The 6,111-nt window shown below is 38.1% G+C and overlaps 1 pseudogene; it reads left to right on the top strand.

The window, feature by feature from the left end:
• Nucleotides 1-2,367: 2,367 nt before the first annotated feature.
• Nucleotides 2,368-2,486, top strand: LOC111740967 (annotated as a pseudogene).
• The last annotated feature ends 3,625 nt before the right edge of the window (nucleotides 2,487-6,111 follow it).

Below are 6,111 nucleotides of genomic sequence, written 5' to 3'. Positions count from 1 at the left end.
GGCACATAAATATCATCTGATTTTAGCTGTTTGGTGAGCTCCAAGGTCAAAAGGGGTTACTGCCAATGAAAAATATTACTTCAAACACAGGATATGCCACATTCGTCAATCAGTTTGTGCAGGTTTTCATAAACTTGTTGGCAGGGTATGTATAAACTTTGCAATGACATGCGCTTTGTGCTCTGTCCAATGTTTTAGCTTCCCATGCAAGGAGGTAAAGAACATGGAAGAAAAGGACCTGGGTCCCAGGGGCTCCCTTTGCCTCGTGAGGCTTCTCCCTCTGACACCTGGAAGGGAAGAGATTGGTTGAGTTTAAGGCCACTGCCCTCAAAGAGAGAAGAAAGAGAAAAGTTTTCTCTCAGGTTCCTCTCCCTTTGGTAGGAAAGTGAAGCTCCGGCCCCTGATTACATGGGAGTAACATAGAAAAATTATGCTTCACTACTGGAAAAAAATACTTTTCATTGTTTCAAATTGAAAATACTAATACCTTGTATACAAAGTTAAGTAATAATGAGATAAGCTATGAAAAGTACCTAATATGATGCTGGAAACTAGCAGTCATTCAATTATTGTTTGTTTCTTTCTGGCTGTCACCAGTATAGCTGCAGACAGCATGCAGTTCACGGCCAACTTTGTGTACCAATATTTCAGCCATGAGACCAATGGAATAATAAATTGTATCTTTCAGTTTAAATTTCTTGCCTCCCTCCCTCCCTCTTTCCCTTCCCTCCTTTTGTCCTTCCTTCCTTCCATGACATTTATTAAATGTCTACTATGGCATGAGGTAAGTGCTGGGGACTTGAAGATGAATCAAACACAGGAGTCCCCCATCTATGGAGAAGGTAAACACAAGCAGCATTAACTTCAGAAGCACCTATCAGGAACTGTTGGAACCAGGCTTTGGGCCAGCAAGATAGATGTGCTTCCTGTCCCCTCAGAGCTTACTTTATAAAATGGACAACTATGATATAGAATAATAAGAGCAATAGAGTTCTTGTTATGAGAGCAAAAAAGGATACAGTTCCACTGGGGGGACTGGGGTAGGTGTCCCTTTCTCTGGACACTTGAAGCACAGTGAGACAGAACCCTTGAGGCAGAGGAAAACCTGAAGGATCTGGAATGTGTGGGGCCAGGAGTAGTTGTGTGTTGCCCTAGCTGGAAGTGATCCAGACTGAACATGTCATCAGTCACCAACAGCTGCCAGTGACTGGGACAGGGTCTGGGGTGCCAATAGCTCTGGGGGACATTGGGAAATTGTTGGCTAGGGACATAACTAAAAAATTAGATTTAAAATGGCTGCTGAAAAATATATGGTAGCTGAAAGAAACTGGACTCTGGATGGTAATCACACAATAGAATATGTAGATGTCAAATTATAATATATACCTGAAAATTATATAATTGTATTAACCAATGTTACCCCTATAAACTAAAAAAAATTAAAAAATATATTTTTAATTTCTATTTATTTATTTATTTATTTATTTATTTATTTATTTATTTATATAATTTATTTATTTCTAGGCAAGGCAACCCTTGGTTGACCTCATAGATTGCAAGGAACTTATCAGCTTACAATCCCTTATTTTTTTATTTTTTACATCTACAGCACCTGGTCTTCCTAGGTGGTCTCCCATCCAAGTACTAATTAGGCCCGATCCTACTTAGGTTCCGAGATTCATAATTTGGCAATTATGAATAAAGCTGCTAGAAACGTTCAGTAGAAGTTTTTTGTAGATGTAAGTTTTCAGTTCATTTAGATAAATGACTAAAATTTCAATTGTTGGATTGGATGATAATCTTACTTTTAGCTTTCTAAGAGACTGCCAAACTGTCTTTTAAAGTGGCTGTGCCATTTTCGTTCCCATCAACAATGAACGTGAGTTCCTATTGCTCCACATCCATGACAGCATTTGGTATTGTCAGTGTTTTAGATTTTAGCCATTCTAATAGGTATGTAGCAGTGTCTCATTTTAATTTACAATTCCCCAATGACATTATATTGATCATATTTTTATACGTTTATCGTATGGTTTTCTTTTGTGAGGTGTCTGTTCAGATCTTTTGCCCAATTTTTAAACCGGGTGTTTGTTTTCTTATTGTTGAGTTTCATGAGTTCCTTTTATACTTTAGATATCAGTCCTTTATTAGATATGTTTTACAACTATTTTCTTCCAGTCTGTGGCTTGTTTTTTTATTCTCTTAACAGTGTCTTTTACAGAGCACAAGTTTTTAATTTTAGTGACATTCGACCTATTAATTTTTTTTTTTCATGGATCATCTTTGGAGTTGTATCTAAAAAGTCACCACTACCCAAGGTCTTCTAGATTTTTCTCCTATGTTATCTTCTAAAAGTTTTATAGTTTTGTCTACGGCCATGCCACCCTGAACAAGCCCGATTTTGTCTGATCTCAGAAGCTAAGCAGAGTCGGGCCTGGTTAGTATTTGTATGGGAGACTACTTAGGAAGACTAGGTGCTGTAGGCATCAAAATAAAAATAATAAAAGTTTTATAGTTTTGTATTTTACTTTTAGGTCTATGATTTATTTTGAGTTAATTTTTGTGAAAGGTGTTAAGGTCTTTGTTTAGATCCATTTTCTTCCTTCCTTCTCCTTCTCCTTTGCATGTGGATATCCAGTTGTTCCAGCACCATTAGCTGAAAAGACTTTCCTTTCTTTGTGGAGTTGCCTTTGCTCCTTTGTCAAAGATCAGTTGACAGTATTTGTGTTAATCTGTTTTTGTCTATTCTTTCACCTATATCACGCTGTCTTGATCACTGGAAAAACAATTAAAACCATGAAGTCTCATGTTCTTATAACCATAGGCAGCACTATTACTAGTCACTATTACAGTGACTAGCCACAGTGTGGTGGGCATGTCTCTCAGCTCTTATTCTCTCCCTGTTGTGTGCGAATTAGGGAATGAGATTCCTCATCTGTGAAGAGAAAGAGCCAAAGCTACAAGGCCAAAGGCTTCCAAGGAGATGGTAGACTTCATTTCTTCCTTTCAGTTAAGTTGGAGGACAAGAGTTGTTCAAATGTCTGTCTGATTAATTCCTTTTCTTTCTGACTTTAAAGACCAAAATGCGACAGTTTTGTTACTGACAACTCAAGCATTACATGTTCAATTACTTTTTTATGTTTTATTATTTTCATACTTATTCTGGACAGTAGAATTGTTCCCTTTTTGCTCAGTTTGGACATGCCTGGTGATTTAATAATGATTGCCCATTATAACTCTAGCCGACATTTGGCTTGTGCCTTTGCAGTGGTTCTCAGAGTATGGTCCCTGACCACCTGCCTGGGAGAAATGCAAATTCTCAGGCCCTACTCCTGAACTCATGAAGGAACCTTTGAGGGTGAGGCCAGTAATCTGTGTTTTCACAGCTCTCCAGGTGATGTTGATACACACGCAAGTTTGAGAACCACTGATATTGAGTTAGTGATCTTTTTATTCATTTAATAGCAACACTCTTACATGCATTCTCTCAGACCTCACATTGATCTCCTTCCATTTTAGACCTGAAAGAATGAAGGCTTAATAGATGTGATAAGGAGAGTCTAGAACCAGCCCCTTCTTGAAGCTCCTATGAGTTTCCTCTGCAACGAAACATTTCAGAACTCGTCACAGGATTCCCCGGCCTCTGCTGGCATGCTGGCAAGGTGCTATCCTAGAACACCATTCCGAACATTTCCCCACAGCCTCAGGAAGGAAGGCATCACTACTAAGACTGTTGGGTGACATCTGATTGACAGCCCACCTCATTTGCTACCTGGTGCCCTGGATTGAAGAAGCTCTCTCTCCTTTCTTAATTTCTTTCCTTCTATCTGCAGTTTGCACCTGCCAAGATCAGCTGAGCTTCTGCCGCTTCTTGGCTTTGGAACTGAATTGTGTGGCCTGAGAACAATTGGGTGGATGGAATGGCCTCTCCTTGGAAACGGGCTCTCTGAAGGTTCAAGGTCTCTGAAGACTGACACGTAGGGCTTGCCTGTTTATTTAGGGCGTGAGCTTGGAGTCAGGACAAGAGTTTTATGAATAGAGAAAGAATTTTGTTAAGTTTGTGGCCTTGTATTGATTTATTTGGGGAAGTTAAGTAGCGTGACTAAAAAAATCAATTTTAGTGAAGTAAATATAGTTCGCTTTCATTTGTAAATATATTTCTTCCATTTGTTGGTACGCCATTCATAAGTTATATACACATATCCACAGATCCAGAATCCTTTTTATTAACAATTTATGTTGCTTTCTCTTAAGGGGGCACCGAAACTTAGCATCTGTCAAGTGTGCTTATAGGTTGTGGTTACTATAGACAGGGTAGGTTTTGGCTTTCTGTTAATTAGTTGATAATTACTGATGGTTGGTATGTGCCCCTCATTCTGTGGTGCATGCACACATACACACGGGCACACACAAGCACACTACTTCTTATGTCTTTTTAACTTCCAAAAATCTTTTAGGCATATAAAATTTGCCTTAGGCTAAAGTTTAAGATAAAAACTCAAATAATGGATGAAATCTATTGAGGCAGCTTGGTGGTTTAAAGCAAGACTAAAATTCTTGCTTTTTAAAAAGCTTATTTCTGACAAGAAAGCTAAGTGGGCAAAATAAGACCCATTCCTCCCTACTGAAGAGGAGATAAAACTACACATATTAAATGATGTTTCAAAAGCGCCTATACTGCTTGTGAAAAATGCCCTAGACACCCAGGCTATTCATGGGAAGACCGAACACACAGTCGAAATGTGAATTAAGTTAGGCCATGGTGAAGTCAACTGAAAACGAGTCAGCAGGACTTTGTGAGCCATTTGTTCCTCTCATAAAATATCTTCCTTCTTAATAAAACTTCTCCTTTTTTTCTCTTTTGCCCTTGGGCAGTCTATAAAGGACAATGTCCTTTGTTTTGGATTATTTCATCTCTAAAAAATAATACCCTCATATATTGCTGGTGAGAATATAAAATAGTGCAGCTGCTATGGAAAAGCTTGGAGATTCTTCAGTACTTTAAACACAAACTTATGTGTGTTTATGACCCAGAATATTCTACATCTAGATATATAATTCAAGATGATTGAAAACATATGCTCATACAAAAACTTATACATAAAAATTCATAGCAACATTACTCATAATAGCACAAAAGTGAAAACAATCTAACTGTCTATCGCCGAGGAAAAGATAAATAAAATGTTCTAGCCATACAATGGACTATTATTCAATGATAAAAAAGTATGAAGTATTGATACATGCTATAACATAAATGAACCTTGACAACATTATACTAAGTGAAAGAAGCCAGAAACGAAGGGCTGCATACTGTATGATTCTATTTATATGAAATGTCCAGAATAGGCAGATCCATGGAGACAGAAAGTAGATGAGTGGTTGCCAGGGACTGGTGGGAGAGGGGAAAAGGAGAGTGATTGCTAATGGGCATGCACTTTCTTTTTGGGGTGATGAAAGTGTTCTGGAATTAGGTAGTAGTGATGGTTGTTCAACCTAGTAATGATGTTAAGAACCACTGAATTGTACACTTTAAAGTGCTGAATTTTATGGTATGTGAATTATATCCTAATTAAAAAATAAAAAGCCTTAACAAGGCTCTACTGCTTCATCATTTTTTTTTCTTTTAGACTGAGTATTGAATCAGCTAAGTAGAATGCTTCTCAACTTGGGCCCTTGGTGAAGTGTTTATTGAGCTAAGTGCTCTCTTTTGCCCTTCTTCATGTGCTGTAGGATGTCAAGTGCTGGAACTGGAAAGAGCAGATAATAAGAACTAAGAGGAACACAGGAAAAGAATGAAGAGCTGGATGGGTCTGCTGAGTCTTTTGGGAAGAACTGTACTCAGCATATTTATTCAGTTAACAAGTATTCATAGAGCCCTTTCATGGGCTAAATGTTGTGTAATTACTAATGTAAGTAGAATCAAGTCTCTGTCTTCATGGAGCTCAAGTTAAGACAAATGTTTTAAGCAAACAATTATAATTCAAAGTGATCTACCTACCACAGTAACGTACAAGAGATTCTGGATTGACAGGAGAACTTGTGGAAGAGGTGGAGGAAGAAGATAATGCCCCCTTAGTATTCTCAGTAGGACCAAAGGGACAGAAGTGG

Source organism: Pteropus vampyrus, unplaced genomic scaffold (genome assembly GCF_000151845.1).
Source record: "Pteropus vampyrus isolate Shadow unplaced genomic scaffold, Pvam_2.0 Scaffold70, whole genome shotgun sequence".
In the NCBI taxonomy this organism is placed as follows: Eukaryota; Metazoa; Chordata; class Mammalia; order Chiroptera; family Pteropodidae; genus Pteropus; species Pteropus vampyrus.
This window is presented reverse-complemented; position numbering and strand designations above follow the sequence as displayed.